The sequence below is a fragment of the Myotis nattereri genome (genome assembly GCF_964212035.1).
Source record: "Myotis nattereri genome assembly, chromosome: 3".
Classification (NCBI taxonomy): domain Eukaryota; kingdom Metazoa; phylum Chordata; class Mammalia; order Chiroptera; family Vespertilionidae; genus Myotis; species Myotis nattereri.
Genome location: NC_138077.1, coordinates 48,571,498 through 48,589,145, shown reverse-complemented (window position 1 = coordinate 48,589,145; position 17,648 = coordinate 48,571,498). Strand labels below are relative to the sequence as shown.

Sequence of the window (17,648 nt, the reverse complement as noted above, 5' to 3'; positions counted from 1 at the left end):
CCAGGCCAGCCAAGGCAGATGCCAGCAGGGGCCCTCCAACTGCCCCGCTGGTTGCCCCACAGATGGGCCCTGATTGCCGGCCAGGCCTAGGGACCCTACCCATGCATGAATTTCATGCACTGGGCCTCTAGTGACATTATAGTTGACAATATTGGCCATAGATCAAATCACCTTGGCTTGCAATGCACACCAAAGACTCTTCATTCCCAGGATAATCCTGAACAACCTCTTATGATGACTCTGAGCCACCACTTTTGGTGGAAGCAGAAGAGAGCTCTGGGATGCAAATTTTATTACCTGGATTATTACAACAGAATCATGATTAATTGCCCCACCTACCCCCTTTCTGAGTTCCAATGCTATGACTTCCAATGCCAGAGCTGTCTAAAACAGGGATCTGGTAATGACTCTCTTGCTTAAGAATACTCTGTGCCTTGCCTTATAGGATTAAGTGCAAATTCCTCAACAGGGCATTTAAGAACCTCAGCAATGCAGCCTCAGCTCACTTTTTGAAAGTCTGACCTTCAGTGACCCCATTGAGCATACCATCTCCCAATTCAACTGGCTTTCCCTCCTTCAATTTATGTTTTCACCCTGTTTCCTATAGTTGGGGTATCACGTGTGGTTTTTAACTGTGTCCACTTAAACTGGAATTATGTTTTCCAGAATTCCCTTTCTGGTATGGTTCCTTGTTTGGGTTTCCCACAGGGAAATCTGCATGAGAGATGGATGGGATAAGCAAAGCGGTAACCAATGCTTTAGGAAGGTCCTTCTAGTTCTCACACACATGACTGCTGACCTGGAGGCTCACCTCCTAGATGGGGGCAGCAGTCACACTCACACTCCTTCATCTCCCTTCGACTTCTCCAAGTCCAAGGCCAGGCAGGTGTGAAGCTCCCTGGCTATGTGCACCAGCTTTCTGCCAGGTACCACAGATCAGGGGTTAGCTAGAGTGAGAGACAGTTCAGGGGTTCAGTTTGTCCTCTTGGGTTCCAGATTACTCTCTTCTACTTCACATCCAGCTTTTCTTGCTTACTGTCTGCCTACCACAGACAGAGCAACAGTCTCCCCCAGACTTCTTTACCAGCTCCCTCTTAGGGTCCTTGGTTAGTAACTTTTATCTGATTTCCCAACTGTCCTTCTTGGGGGCTTTAATTGCCCCCAAAGCTTCTCCCACATTTGAAGATCTAATTCCTATGATAAATTCCATATTCCATAACATTAATCCATTTTATTTCTGCTCCTCTGGTCTGACCCTAACTCATTCTCCACTCCTCTCCACTGATGTCTGTCTAAAACCTATCATCACTTCAAGACTCATTTTAAATACCACTTCCTCATGAACCCCTTCCTGAGTGACAGTGTTTTCCTCTGAAACATCAGAATGCTTTACTATATATCTTTTACTGGCCATATACTCTCACCCTGTTCCAAAAACGACACAAGTTGTACTATAAACTCCTGTGCATATCTTATTTTCATAAGGATTTATAAATTCTGATCCTTCAGGGGCTGTGTTTGTGTGACTGTATGTTAATCTCCAAAACTTGCCGGCATCTTGCCTACAGGAGGTTTTCAGAAAATGTTTATTGTCCAAAAGAGCAAGTGAACTGTCCATGCCACTATTCCCTTTTGAATGACTGGGTAACTGAAACCCAGTGCTACTGTATACGTACGTGTGGTATAGCCTCACTTATAGCAGACTATTTCTATAGTCATTTTACCTTTCCATTCCCTTCCCTTAGAGAAGAGACAATCTAGTCCAAATTCAACACTGTTTATTCTTGTCATACAGACAGTTCTAACCAAACTTGTTAGCCGGCTCCCTAGTCAATAGTAAAGCAGAAACAGCTAATTGAATAGGGAATGGAGAGAAAATTGCTAGAGCAAGACATGCTGAAAGCAAAATAGCAGACAATGAAAGAGAAAGGGCAGGAAATTTATGAGAATCAGATTACACAAATTTAAAAGTATACCAGTCAGGGACCATTTAGTATAGGGGGCCCCAAAATTTGTATACTCATACTTTGAATAATTATTAAAAATACATTTCATTTTCAAAATTGAGCTACCAGTTATTAAAGTGTGTTTTCATTTTTGTGGGACACCCTGTATGTGTAAAGGATCTCACCTCAATAAATTCTAAAGGAATTACAATTTATTCCAATAAGCTGTCCTGAATCACCAAGATCAATACCACATATTTTAGAATAATATCCTTCTTAAATTATTTTTAAAGCAAAAATTTTAAAAGAAAGTTACATATTGAAATTTACCCTTTAAAAAAATCTCACAGCAGCTCTGATTCTCAGAAAGAAAAAAAAAGAGATTTTAAAAATATTTGTCATGCAGGTATCCAACAAATATGCAGTGGGTATTAGCCATATAATTCAGTCACTGTTTGCGTGCGTGCGTGTGTGTGTGTGTGTGTGTGTGTGTGTGTGTGTGTGTGTATTGCATACAACTTTCTTCAAAGGAAATAAATCATCAAACTTGGGAGATGTGGGAGGATCAAAGTTAAACCTTTTAAATACCCCATAAAGAAAAGAAAAAAAGAAGACGAAGAAGAAGGGCATTGCAAATTGACACAATATTAGTTTCTTACAAAGAAGCAAACACATGCAGCCAACAAATTGGACTCAGTTCATTGTTACTAGCTTCTTCTAGGGTAAAATAAACATTAGAATGACATTTCTTGCCTTCTCCACACAACCTTTATCTTATTTCTCTGCCTAACATCCCATCACTGCAGGGAAGTTCCCTGGAGCCTCCAAAGGTGTCGCAACCCGGCACCACTTGCTTTGGAAGAAAAATGAGGCAAAACACTACTAAGAAATAGTTGATTTTTCTCATCAGAGTCCCCCAATACACACATGGAGGCAACTATGGTACTCTTCAATTTTTAGTTTACAACTAAAATTTAAAATTCACATAAGGTTGCAATAATGATTGAATGAGACCATGAACTTAAAGCACTCAACCCAGCCCCTGGCACACATGAAAACTGGATCATTATTAGTGATTATGATTAGCAAGAGGTCCTAGATGTCCAGCAAGCTCTGTAAAGTAGCTGCATTAAGTGTTATCCAGGGGAAATGTGAGTCCTCTGTTGTTTTTTTCTTGTCACTCAGAATGTTCTGTGGCCATCGCTGGACTGCAAAATAACGTTCCAGCAAGCCAGGCAGACTGGAAGAAGGATGGGCAGCATTGGCAGTCTGCCTGCAGGTACGTCTGAGGAGAGACGGGGCTGTCCTCCAGCACCTTTGCTCCCAGGTGGGTTCCACAGGACCGGCCCTTCAACCTGGAGGAGTGCCCTGCTGAAGGCAAGGTGCCAAAATGGATCCTGGAAGAAAATTAACATCACAACTGGAAAACTGCCCGCGTATGTAAGTGTAAGCATATTTGGGGAGGTTATTTTATTTCAAAAAATAATTTTAAAAAACAGCTCAATGGACTGCGCACTAATTATGTTGCAGGCACTGTGTTAAGCACAATAGGTATATATTTAATCCTAACATCAGTTTTAGCCTTGTGCCAACAATACAGATAAGGAAACAAGTTTAGAGATGTTGAGTAATTTTACCATAGCACAGAGGTAATACTAGTAATAGCATTACCCTGCCCAGGTTGCCTCAATTTAAAACCCACATTTTTACCACCATTTGCTCATGAAATGATACAATTTGAAATAGGCCATACATTCATTCACTGATTCAGTGCATTTATCAAACTATTCTTCCGTATGAGGCATCATAAAAGTGGACAAATAGACCTGAATAAAATATTCATTGGTTTAAATTGCCAAAGTTCAAATGCTAACTCTACCAATGACTAACTCTATGACCTTGGGCCTCAGTTTTTCTCTTTAGAAAAATGTTGATTATAAATGTTGAGTCCCTCTGCCTAATAAAGTTATTCTGAGGTTTCAATAAGCTAATATTTGTAAAGCACTTGAAGGTTTCCTGGCCAACATTATCAAACTACTTTTAGCTCATATTAAGAGGTATGCATGAGACTACATATGCTAATGTCAGTAAAGACTTCATGGAGGAGTTCTACTTTGTTAAAAAATATGTTTTTATTGGTTTGAGAAAGAGAGGAAAGGAGAGGGAGGGAGAGATAGAAACATCGATGAGAGAGGAACATCCATCAGCAGCCTCCTGCTCGCCCCTACTTGGGATGAAGTCCACAACCTGGGCATGTGCCCTGATTGGGACTCAAACCTATGACCTCTTGGTGTTTGGGTGGATGCTCAACCACTGAGCAACACTGACTGGGCAAGGAGTTCTACTTCTTGAAGAGTTAGGAGCCAATTAGACTGGTAGAGCCAGAAAGAAGAAATTGATCTTATGTAAAATTACATTTGCATTTTACACGCTCATTATTTAGTACAGCAGATTTCAAAAACTGGTGCCTACAAATCTTACAAGGAAATAGCTCTAGGTCCAATATTTTGGGGGACTGATTATATAAAACTCCTACACTAGAGCTGTAGAATTTCCAGCTGAACTGAAATGAGCAATAGTGATTGTATACATTTTCATCTATTACTTAGTACATTTGGAAATAAGGATGATATCATTTTTAAAAAGGAAATATAATCTGGTTTTACCTATTTTAGTATTTTTCAAGACAGTCTACTTGGAAAGAAAGACTATGAATGACACATAAATGAAACCAAATTTTCTTCCTTGACTATTCTTAGGAGCCTATATGAGATCAGAGTAGTTTATCACATCTTATAAATAAATTCTATTTTTCTTCTCTCTCTGTTTAGCTCCAAATATGTCAAACCTACTCACCATCCTGCTTTAGTCCTTTCAGAGACTTCCTGCTGCTTTTTGCATAAAATCCCAATTCCTTAACCATGGCCAGCAAGACCAGGCTGCTCTAGCCTCTGTTTGCCTCAGGACCTTATTTCCAGCCCTTCTCTCCCTCTCACCTGGCTTCAGCCACCTCAGCCCTGACCCCAGACCTATTCTGGTTCCTTCTCAGGCTTTTTCCTTAGTTCAAATGTCACCTGCCCAGAGGTGCCACTCCTGACTCCGCTATTTAAAAATGTGCTTCCTCCCTCCAATGCTGTTGTTCTCATTACTGTTTTAGTCTCAGTAGCTTATTTCTTATCCTGAAATCACTTTTAATCCTTTTGTTTAATTGTTTGTTGTCTGTTACTCATATTATTCTTGTGTTCTCTCTCCCAAACTATCCTTATAGTAATGCTAATAGCAAGGACTCACTTTAACACACACACGCACACACACATTTTTAGATCAATATTCTAAATATATGTTCAAAATTCTAAATACATATGCACATATATGTATATATGTGTGTATAAGTATATATGTGTACAAAACATATTTTTATTTCATATATACATATAATTTGTTTTCTTGTCCAATTCTATCTACTTCATTCTACTCCTTGTGAATATATAATACTAACATCTATAAATTTATTTATTCCTCATTTACTCATGATTTAGGCAACTGCTATTCAATAGGCTCTATTTTAAGCACCTGGGATACAGTAGTGAGCAAAACAAATGTCCCTGCCCAAGTGGATTTTACATTCTAGCACAGTGGTTCTCAATCTTGGCTGCAATCTTTTTAAAAAGATTCCCAGGTGATTCTAATGCGTAGCCAAGGTTGAGAACCACTGTAATCTAGCAGGATGGAGTAAGCAATAAACAATTGACAGGCTACAAAAATTAATTAATTAGTATGTGGAAGCTAATAAGGTGGCAACTGCTATGGCAAAAGAAAAAGTAGATCAAGGGAGGGAGGTCAGGAATGGCAGGGGTGGAGATGGGAAGCAGGATGCGGGACAATTTTGTACAGAGCAATCAAAGCAGTCTGCACTGAACACATTGAGCAAAGGCTTCCAGGAGATGTAGGAGTTAGCCAGGCCCTTACGAGGTTGATTGAGACAGAGAGGAAACAATGCACCAGAGGAGGCCTTGAAAGGCATTTTAAAGACTGGTTTGTGCATGGATTGAAATAACATGTTGCTACTTGTGCCAATCACTGCCTGGGCATTTCATATGTATTAACTAACTTAGTTCTCACAACAACCCAATAAGTTATCTCATTTTATACAGAGAAGTTAAATAACTTGCCCAGGATTACACAGATGGAGCCAGAATTTGAACCTATGTAAAAACACTCTAGACCAGGGGTGGGCAAACTTTTTGACTCGAGGGCCACAATGGGTTCTTAAACTGGACCAGAGGGCCGGAACAAAAGAATAGATGGAGTGTTTGTGTGAAGTAATATAAATTCAAAGTAAACATCATTACATAAAAGGGTACGGTCTTTTTTTTTTTTTAGTTTTATTCATTTCCGGCCCGCGGGCCGTAGTTTGCCCACGGCTGCTCTAGACCCTTACAATATATACTACCCTCAGGTTAGAAAATCCTAATCCAGAGATTCTCATAGTTCAGTGCAGAGATCCCAGATACCTGTTTCTTTAACCAACTCTCCAGATGATTCGGATGCAGGTGGTCCAAGCACCAGAATTTTATCATTGGTCTAATTCCTCCCCCACTGGAAAGCTTTCCTGATGTTTTAATATAAATATCACATTGACTCCCTATCCTTTACCATCCACAGTGTTTGCAAACTGGGACAGATTTCTTTAGACCAGGTAAGTCATCTACTCAATATATTCCCCCTCTCCATCTGATTTGCATCAAATGGGTGTCTTTGGGGTCAAAAGAAGTGCTAAATGAAGTAGTGTGTGCCTTCTAAGTAGCAGGTATTAAGTGCTACGGACTTAATACATTTTATCTTACTTTAACCTTTCAAATGAATAGATAGATAATCAATAGATATAGACAGATATAGATATATGTCTATCTATCTAGGACATAGCTAGTGCATGCTTATTACCATTTCACAGATGAGGAAACTAAGTCTGGACCAGCTAAGCAAGCCTTATCTAGGATTCAAACCTACTCTGAATTCAAAGCCAGCCACCTTTTCCCTACCCACTCTATCCATCCAGTCCCTAACCCTCACCATTATCTCTCTCTCTGAAAGTGAAAAGCTGAAGTCTAATTTTCCAGAAAAGTGCTATTTAGTGTGTATTACCACTCTCAAATATCCATCATTTCTGTAAGTTAAAAGGACTCCTATATTTATTTCAACAAGAGCTAAGCTTCTTCCATGGGCACTAAATTAGCTCAAAAACAAAACAGAAAAGATGCACTCATAATGCTAAAATCGAAATGAAAGCCAAATATTCTATCCCTTTATTTCTTTGTAGAAGATTATGGTGATACAGAGCTTGCTTTATATAAAAAGGCTCTCTTTTCACTTCCCAAACAGTAAATGTCAGTGTGCCTCATCCAGCCATCTATTTTCTCTTCACACCCCCAAACCTGGAGCCTAAGGGGCACACAGTTGGCAGGTCATGGGAATGTGGCCAAATCACATCTTAAGGACATAAAAGGTGTCTGTGGACCTGACTCCTAGTGCAGTGCTCAGTTGTGATTCTCCCTGAGGCCAAGGAGGTTGCTGGCTATCTGGGACTTATGTCCCCATGCTATACCAAGCAGATGCCGCTCTGGAAGGAAGAGTATAGCTCTCCACTTAGCTCTTCGTGGCATCTCCTAAATCATTACTCTGCAGGCACAAATTCCTAGAACACTGTACTTGGAGAGCACCTTGTCCGAATTCCTCATGTTAGAGGTAAGAAAAAGGACTCAGAGAAGGAAAGCAACTAGCCCAGTACCAGGGCTGATGGACTGAATGGTTTAAAGGGGACAAAAAACATAACCTTGAAGTTAGAAAGCTAGGGTCCAAGTCCCAGCTCCACTATTTACTGGCTGTGTGGCCCCAGAAAATACTTAGCCTTTCAGACTCAGGATGTAAAATGCTGTTGGCAACATTTGCCTTGATTACCTCAGAGTCATTGCAAATGTGTGTGTGTGTGTGTGTGTGTGTGTGTGTGTGTGATAACAAGAATTTTTAGGGCCTACACTTTCATATGAATAAAAATTAAAAACTTATTTGAATCTAGGTCTCCCACTTTCCAATCCAGTATGATTTGGGCATGTAACCAAATATCACTGTAGCTGTTGATCATAATGAAGGTTAAAATCCCCTGCACCAGGCTCTTAACAAGGTTGTAGCATATGATCGACACCTACCAAAAGCATGATAAAATGGTTTCATTATCCCCTTTTCACAGATGGTGAAAATAAAGCAGACCTAGGCCAAGTAACTTGTCCAAACTCAAACCAGGCAGGTGTACTCTGATACCAAAGCTCAGGATGTTACACAGCCATAATTTTAAGTTACTATGGCATGTTATCATAACTGGCTTATGAAACTGGGTTATCTAGGAAAAGAACATGTTCAGGTATCAAAATTTATAAAATAACTGGCCCTTTTGTCTGTTGCCTTTAGCATTGATTGATAAAGAAGGAAGCCAGTGTAATTATAAGGACTTACCTGTCAGACAGGTAGAAACCACAGGCATCTCCTGGATATAAACTAGATATAAATGGTCATCGTCCTTATGTCCAGTTATATCCAATAATAGCTGGACTGGTGTGAATTCTTCACTGCTTTTAGAAATCTTGAGATCGAAGCCCATTGCAGCTTCCTACTTCCCTGAAAACTTCCTACTTTCGCTCAGGTAATTTATTTATGACACTCGACACTGGTCTTGCTGTCAATACCTGCAAGCATGCACTTCAGTGTCATCCTTCACTGAGTTTGCTGCAAAACTCCCTTTCTAATTAGGATAGAAATGTCTTTTTTCACCACTAAGCCAGTGATGTCTAACCTTGTTAGAATCTATGACTCCTTAGCATTTCTGATTTTGTGACCACAAAATTAAAGGAAGTTGAAGTTACATTATTAGTCTGTAGAGACAGCGTTTGAGATAATGATATGAGAAAATCTGAGAAAACTAGAAATCAAGGCTGGGCCTACCTGGCATAGTAGGAATCCATCACCCATTTCAGCTGGCACCTGTTATGTACAGGCACTGTGCTAGACATGGGGCAGGATACCTTGTGCCTTCAGTGTTTTAGGTGACAATCAGGGACTTGGAGAACACAAAGGGACATATGACTGGCCCACAGTGGGGAAAAATTCATAATAGAGATAGAAGATGTTATCACGTCCCATAGACTGGGAAAAACCAAGAAAGAATTTGGGCAGCATGTTTGAGAATGGAACAGGGGCAGAGGAGAAGAGCAGCGGAGAGGTGTGATATGAGGATCCAGGAGGAGAAGTTTATGAATCTAGCTGGAGAAGTCCTCAGATTGAATGGTGTAAATGTCTAGTAAATGTCGTCTAGTAGACAAAAAGGCTTTGTGCTCAGGCACACACTGGTTCTAATTCTTACTAATTGTATAACCTTGGGGGAAGTCTGCAAACCTGTCTGAGCTTCGGTTCTTTCATCTGTAAAAGGCAGGCCACATGCCTGTGTGAGAGTCATTTTTATGTTTAAATGAAATGACAGAAGTGCATGCACCAATGAATGTTATTTGCCTTGCCCTCTGCTTTTTGACCAGAAAATAGATCTCTTGAGGTAAAACAATAAGGACATTTTCCTTTTATTCTTCTTTCCCCTTTTATCCTTGACTTTCACAAACAGAAAGGGTGATAGAATTTGAGTTGGAAGGAATCTTAAAGAAAAATAGCTTATCAGACCAGAAGACCCTTAGAGATCATCTAGCCCAGCTCCCTCACATTTTAGGCCCAAAGGTACAGAGACTTACTTCTCAGTCTCAGGGTAAGTCAATAAGAGGATCAGAATGGGAGGATAGGGATTGGGGCGGGGGGACGGGTGGTAGTCAGTCCTCATGCAAGTCCTCAATTTTAGGTCTTTCCCAGTTCTAAACTGAAATGCATGGATGAGTGTCAGCATTGGTACTGGCCCTCGAGCTGTCTCAGAAAACACATAGGATTATTGCAAAGAATGAATGAGACGACATATATACAACATTGGTTCAAACCATGCTAGAGTTCAATAAAGGGTAGCTATTAAACTTTGATTGACACAATTTAACAGACTAATACATTAAATGAGTTGGTGGCAGAAGAAAGAAGTTGTGCTTACTAGATGGTTCCTTTGAATAAGGTGCTGACATAGGAACTAAAGCTTCTAAGTAGGCATCCGTGTTCCTGTTTCCTAGCTAGGAAGCCGAAGTTCAACTCAATACAATAACTTGCCTCAGGTACCTGCCAGACTCCAGGACCCCACCCTGCTTCAGCTGCTCGAGCTGGTCAGAATAAAGCCAGGCTCAGAGATGGTCCCCTAACAACCCCATCAGTGTAAACCATGCATTCGCATTTTCAAAAAAGGAGAAAAAAAAAGAACTTAGCAACAGTAGCTAACCTAAATTAATCCCCCAAAATATCAGATACCAAATGTTCTGTAGCCTTCCTGTTCTTTGGGGTTTTTATTTCTCCCACAGAACAACTTCCAAAATGGGCAAAGAGCACAGTAGGTGGCTCTCTTTAATATTTCACGGGCAAGGCGACAGTGACTCACCAGATCCTACATCTGTGTCACCAGCAAAAGCCTCAGAAAGTTGAGCAACAAATGAAATTGTGTGTTATGTTGAATATAACCTGTTTGTGTGTGTGTGTGTGTATGTGTGTGTGTGTGTGGGGGGGGGGGTGTGTGTATGTGTGTGTTTTGTTTTGTTTTGTTTTGTTTTAATTTCTGTGTCCTCTGCTGGCTTCCTCCAGCCACATTCTGCTTTTCTAACTGTGTCAGGTAAGATGATGCTAACTGCCTACCTTTAAGCAAAAGCAAACACGCTCCCAAATGCCAAAAGCGAGGAGCAAAGCATTTCTCACAGAAATGCATTTGCAAGCTTGTCTGCTTGCTGCAAAGCAGAGAAACCCGATGGCCTGTAGGGAGTCTCAATGGATAAATGGCCCCATTGCCTGGACGGGAAACAGATCTGTTCATTTTCCTACATAAGCCTGCAGCCATCCGTTTCCACGGAGAGGACCGAAACTCCAGACCAGTGATCAGCGCCACCAGCAAGCAGTGGTGTTTTCTGCAAAAGCTGCCTCTGCTTGCTGCTCTCTATATTCTAACTTTACCCACAGAATTGGAGAAAGAAGTGAAAAAAGCTAGGAGTGCTACCGTCACTCATGACATCTGTTCCTCAATCTTCTTACCACCCTTCGAATTAGCACAACGAAGACATAGGGATGAAACAACTCAAAACAGGAAGGAAAGCGTGACATAATTCTGAACTTTATGTCTTCATAGTACTGTACCTCCTAGGAATTGAAGGTGTATTACATCAACACAGGAGAGTAGGAAGCTGCCTTAGAGATCATGGCTTTGAAACTTCCTCTCTTGAGAGCTGGCCCTGCTAAAATCAACAGAGCATGTTTAAGGATTGTTCCCTTTGCAAGGAAATATCCTCTTTGAGACAAAAAGGATACCATGCAATCTCCAGCCAAATAAGGTCCACCTACCAACTGAAGTAAATTACTAAATATCTCACTGAAGAGGCGACAGGGTGTGACAAGAAAAGGCTTTAACTAGAAATCAAAATGTGTAAACCATATTCTCTGCGCTAAAGCTTAATAACCATGTGACCCTTGGCAACCTCTCATTTCTCTGAATCTCATTTCAGTTTCCTTCTCAACAATTGAGACCAGCGAAGAAGGGACATCATTTAATGAGCACCTACTCACCACATGTACTTTTCATCATCCCACTTAATTCAGTCCTTACACAAATCCTTTTGGGGGTCAGCTTATTTCCTCCTCCCATTTTGGGACTGGCTAAAGCAGACACTCTAAATGGTGAAATAAATTGCTCAGTATTACCTACCTGCATAGAAATTAGAACTGAAATTTGATATGAGCACAAAACCTGAGCTCCTTCCACTATTAATATTCCTGCCATGTCCTTCCTTCTCTCAGGGCTATTGCAAGTAACAAGGAAGATAATATATAGGGAGCACATTGAGAAAATGTTAGATATATGTATGATTTAGGTAACAAATAACATGGATAAGAAAGAAAGGTATAACTGGGTATCTTTATTTTAAAGAACCGGAACCAAAAGGAATTAGCTTCCAGTCTGCCTTCCATCCCCTTGTTCTGACCTTACTTTGAATATTTTCCTTTCCCCCACAAGTCCCTGGTCTCTCAGGCACGCGTTCAGATGTATCCTGGCCAGCTCATCACAATGCATGCACACGGAACAGGCTGCCGGAAGCGAGCGATCCCACCTCTGCCAATGCTTGCTGCAGGAGGTACCTATAAAGGGGCACCACCAAGCTCTTGCCTTCCCTCAATATGGATCGCACCCCCTCCCATGCACTCATCAATGCCACATGCAAATGCAAGGGACTGTGAAGCAGCCAACTATAAACGCTGGATGCTCAATTCAGGCACTTATGGCATAGCCGAGAGAGAAGTCAATCACTGTATGAAGTCAATCAGTATAAAATCAATTGTCACCAGCAGGTAGGGATATAGGTGGAACACTATTTCATTTTAAAATATAACAATAAATTTAAAAAAGAAGACTAGTGAAGGCATGTCTGGGTGTGTTTAAATAAGGTGAGCTTGTGTCTGGAATTTAGCAGCATCACTAAATAATCCAAAAGACATACATGGTAATTTTGTTGCTGTTTTCCTAGACTAACAAACAATATAAAGTTGCTTGTTTGACTTAACAGGAATAAAAGGCTTACATGAGTCTGTCACATGAAGGAACTTTCGACTTCTCTTGCCTTCCTATCTCTCACCAAATTCAAGATTCTTTTTGCCAATAAAGAATCCCCCAGATCAGAGCTTCACCAACCCGAGGGTTGGCCTGAAAACTAGTAGAGACTGGCATGACTGAAAACATTTACCAGTATAGTCCAAGTCAAGCATTCACGATTGAAGGAACACGTAGAGAGCGTTCAGAGAGCACTCGCCGTTCAAACTCCAAAGAACAAAAAAACACAACGTTCCAGATTTTTTTAAAAAGTCACTCTAAGGTAGTATGAAATCACCTTTCTGAAAAACCCACGGTCTCCAGTGTTACCATAGAACAGTATTTACCACAGCTGCCATCAATCTCAACCTGACCAGGTGCCCTGGACAGGCACCGAGCTAAACATGTTCTTTGAATGATCCCATGCCATCTTCCTAACTACCCTAACGGCTCATCATGACAATTATAATCTCCATCTTGCGGCTGGGGGAAAAAACAAAAACAAACTAACAAAACAACAACAACACCCCACACTTCGGTGTCAGAAAGATTGAATAACTTGCCCAAGTTCACACAGCTAATGCGAGGCAGAGGTGGAATCAAAACGAGGCAACTGTCCTCCCTCCTCCAGGGCTTCTAACCCGAGGATCTGTGGAGCACAGCGGCAAATGCTTTGAGAGGCGCTGTGGTTCACAATTTCACAACCAAGGTTGGGGACTGGCTCTTAAATGGCAGAAGTTTGCTTTTATGTGTGCGATGTTTCTCCTGAGCTCAGCTTCCTTGCTCCCTCCCAGTACGCAGAAGTGAGAGGGGCTATGGCTCCTTAAAGCCAGCTGTTCTTCATCCAGGGGCATCCTATCCCCCACCGGACCCCCAGCTCGGCTTCCTCCCAGGGCTGGAGAGAAAAATGTGGACCATCGGAAGTTACCGGCGCCCGGGCGTCCTCACCTCTTCACGGACTCCACCAGGAGCCTGACAGACACCCTCGGAAGGGGCATCTTCCTGAGAAAGCAGGTCAGGGGAGGAGGGAGAGAAGCTGCAAGGAGCCTTTCAACTGGCTGTCACAGCTCCAGGCTGGGAGCGATGTGAGGGAGGCTAGGACACACAGCTGTCTTCTATCCCAGCCGCTCACAGCAGCAGCGCTCCCGAGGAACCGGACAAACCCAGGCGGGGTATACCAGGGAAGATGCCCTAAAGGGCTGGAAGTGGGGTGCGGAACCCCACAACTGCGTGACTTAAATCCCTACAAAGCAAAGATGGGGCTCTGGACAGTTGGGTTGGAGTCCTGACCACAGCACTAACTAGCTGTATGCTGTATCCCAGCTGCTGCCTTGCTCTGTGCCTCCGTTTGCCCTCTGGAGGGGAAAGAGGGTTGAACGAGACGGTTTGTGAGAATCCTTCTCCCCGGAGATGAGGTGCTGGGTGATTCCTCCGAGCCCTCACGGACAGCGCGAGACTCACCTTTCTTGGCAGACGCAGTGGGCGCAGCGAAAGCGGCGAGGATGGATGCAGAGTCAGAGTCGCCCCGCGCCGCTTCTTTCCGTGCGTCTGGCCAAAGCCCTAGGGACCCTGATCCGGACAGTCGTCCCCCAATGAGCCTCTTACTTTCCGCCGTACTTTCTTTTTTCCCCCTTTGGGGCTCCTCCCTCGCCGCGGCACGATTGGCCGCTGCCAGCGGCTCTGGCTCCACCCGCCGCCTGGGTTCGCCAGCCACCCGCGCTCTGGGCTTCCCGGAGCTGCGGCCGCGGGGCGTCAGCGAGGGCGGCCCCGCCGGCGGCGAGGAGGAGCCGCGCGGGGCGGGTCCGCGGGCGGAAGCGAGGCTGAGCTCGGCCTCGTTCCCTCTGGCGCCCCGCCACCGCCTGGGCTGGCTTGAGCGTGCAAGGAAAGGAGAAGGTTGGTCCTGCAGCCTGGTCCTGTGCCAGGCGCTCTGGGAAGATAGGCCCCCACCCTACACTTAGATGCACACACGCGCCCACTGCGAGATTGTGGTCTCACAGGTAAGAGAGACGCCACCCGGCCTTTCCTTCCCCGCTCTGTGCATTTAGCTATGCTGCACCAAGGCTGTGGACCCATATAGGCTACAGAATCTGAGCGCCTACCATGGGGCAAGCACAGAGCTCCACAGGAAGTAACCGAGTCAATCTGGGTGGCCCCGAGCACTCACTCTGCTACAAGCGACAGTCCTGGGAACAAACGACTGGTCAGGACATCAGGACTGAATCCTGCATTTTCCACTGATTTTTACCCAGTGCCTAGCACAGTGCCTGGCACAAAGAAGGCACTCGATAAATATATATATATATATATATATATATATATATATAATCTTTTGAGATTAATTCCTTCCGCCACAATTATTTTGTTCATATACTGACTGAATGAATGAATGAACAAAATAATTGTGGTGGAAGGAATTAATCTCAAAAGAATTATTTCCCTTTTATTCATTCTCATTTGTCCAGGTTTCTACAAGAGCCCTCAGGCGCCCTCTCCCACTCTAGATGGTAGTCTGTATGATCATCCTGAGAAGCTTTATAATGGCTTTCATTAAGTCAACTCCTTTATTCAAGAACCTGTGGTTGCTTCCTGGTGGTAGTCCTGTCTGGCAGGCCCACAAGCCCTCATTTCTGAAATCCCTAACAAAGGCAATCTACCAAGATGACTTGTCTCTTTACACATGCCTTGCCCACCACCACCTCCTTGATTTTTCTTTTGCTCTTAGAGTTACCTAATTGAACCTTATTAATTTATGTATCAAAAAAAATAGATCCAGAGAAAGTAATTAAGGAGAAGGCGGAAAAAAAAAAAAACATGAAAGGGGAAAAAAGCATCTGGGAAGTAGCAGGTGGCAGTCTCTATGTACCTGCTGATGATGGATAGCAATGCAGAAGTCAGACACTGACCCTGGCATCAGGGAGCTTAACTCCCCAGGGCAAATCACAGTAGAATCAAAGCAGTAAAAATATGTGTTATTTTCTGTATTTATATCACTTATGAAAATCAATGCCAATAAAGTATTTGTCTCTGGATACCTTGTACATAATACTTGTCACAACATTGTTACTGAACCCAAAACAAAATATCCAAAAGAATTTTAAAAGTTACCTTTGTAAAGCAAAAATAAGACTGTTCTTTGATTTATTATTCATTCATTAAATGTATTCAGGGCATTGATTTTCTTTTTCTTATATAAAACACCAAGGAGTTATATAATATGTGCTTACAATGGTATGGGCACTCTGCATATATTAGCTCATTGAATTCTCTCGATAATCGATAAGGTACTATTATTATCTCCAATTTACAGAGGAGGTATATGGAAGTTGTATTGTGCCCAAGGCCACAGTCTGCAAGTGGAAAATGCACAATGAGAACTGAACTGAGGCTGTAGGTCTTCTTACTTCTCACCACTTCGCTGTTGGTGTTACGTGCTTCCTCAAATCATCCTGAGAGGGAAAGGGGAGGGGGAAGGGGGTCCTAATATATGGTGATAAGAGAATATTTGACTCTGGGTGGTAGGAACACCGTGCAATATGCAGATCTTGTAACATAGAAACCTGCACCAGAAACCTCTATGTTCATGTTGACCAATGTCACCCCAATCAATTTAATTAATTTATTTTTTAAAAAGTGACTCTGTCCCAGGTACATGCTGGTGATTCAGAACTGTAATAGATGTGGCCCTGGACTCCCAGAGGCTACTCATAGCTTAATAAGGATGAAAAGCATAGAAACAAATAATCATAGTATTATATATTATAATTTGGAGACAACATAAACAGTTGGGAATAAAAATAATTAAATAACCATGCTGTGTACTCATACAATAAAGTATTTGCTGTCATAATCAACACATTATAAAAGCATATCTACAAAGGAAATGGCTTATAATATAATTAATAATACTATATATATAAAATTATGGAAACATATGGACAGTAATTGAAATTATTGTATTAAGATTATGGGACTATAGACATACTTTTTTTCTTTTTAAAAGTTTGCTTAATATCAAAATGTTAAAGTAAAAAATAAGAAAAATATTTTAAAACTCACCTAACAGTGTTGGATGTGTAGAAGATGTCCAATAAAATATTTTGAAGTTGTTTGGAGTATTTGAAAAAGCATTATTATTCTTTTTTACCCTCTGTAACTATCCTCCACATCTTTTTTTTTCAGGTTATTTTTCATCATTTTGCCATAGCTATAAAGGGGGCTTCAGAATTTTTCTAGTTTCTTGAACCCAGTCCAATCATGCTTTTGTCCCTAACACTCTATAGTCAAGGCATCAAATTTCTTCTCCTTTGCTAAATGTAATGGTCTATTCTTGGTCACCATCTTGACTTACCAGCAGCATAAGACAAAGTTGATGAATTTCCCCTTCAAACTTCCTTCTTTGACTCCTTGTTTGTCATTCATTTACTCTTCAGCTCCTATTTTGTTGAATCCTTCCCCTCTTCATAATCTCTGAGGGTTAGAATGTTCTACCACTCATTCCTTGTCATGTTCATATTCCCTTCCTGGGGAATCTCATCCAGACACATAGCTTTCATAAATATCCACATGATAATGACCTTCAAATTTAAAGCTACAGTCCAAACTCCAGAATATTGCCTCCTTTATATCTCTTCTTAGATGTTTCATATGTGTTTCAAAGTTTACATTCTCAAAACAAAATCTTTATTTCTACCCCTCACCAAACCACCTCCTCCCCCAGTTTTCCCAACTTGTTAACAAACACCATCTTTTTCCCAGTTCCTTAAGCCTAAAAGTTGGATTCATGATCAACTCCTCTCTTGCTCATATACAATCCATCAGCAAATCTTCTATTTCCTCTAAATTCACAATGCGTCTCAAATCTGACCTCTATTTCTCTGCTCCACCATGTCCACCATAGTCCAGGCCCTGTCCTCTCTGCCCTCCCTGGTATCTCTGCTTAAATTCTTGCC

The 17,648-nt window shown here is 41.8% G+C and overlaps 1 protein-coding gene across 2 annotated transcripts in view; it reads right to left on the bottom strand.

Moving 5' to 3' along the window:
• Positions 1 to 14,422, bottom strand: part of IL1RAP (interleukin 1 receptor accessory protein) — a 165,222-nt gene extending 150,800 nt beyond the window's left edge. For both annotated transcript variants that reach the window (XR_013995721.1, XM_081087030.1), the window contains exon 1: positions 14,161 to 14,422. The gene's annotated coding sequence lies outside the window, so the exon portion shown is untranslated. The remainder of the gene's footprint in view (positions 1 to 14,160) is intronic.
• Positions 14,423 to 17,648: the final 3,226 nt, after the last annotated feature.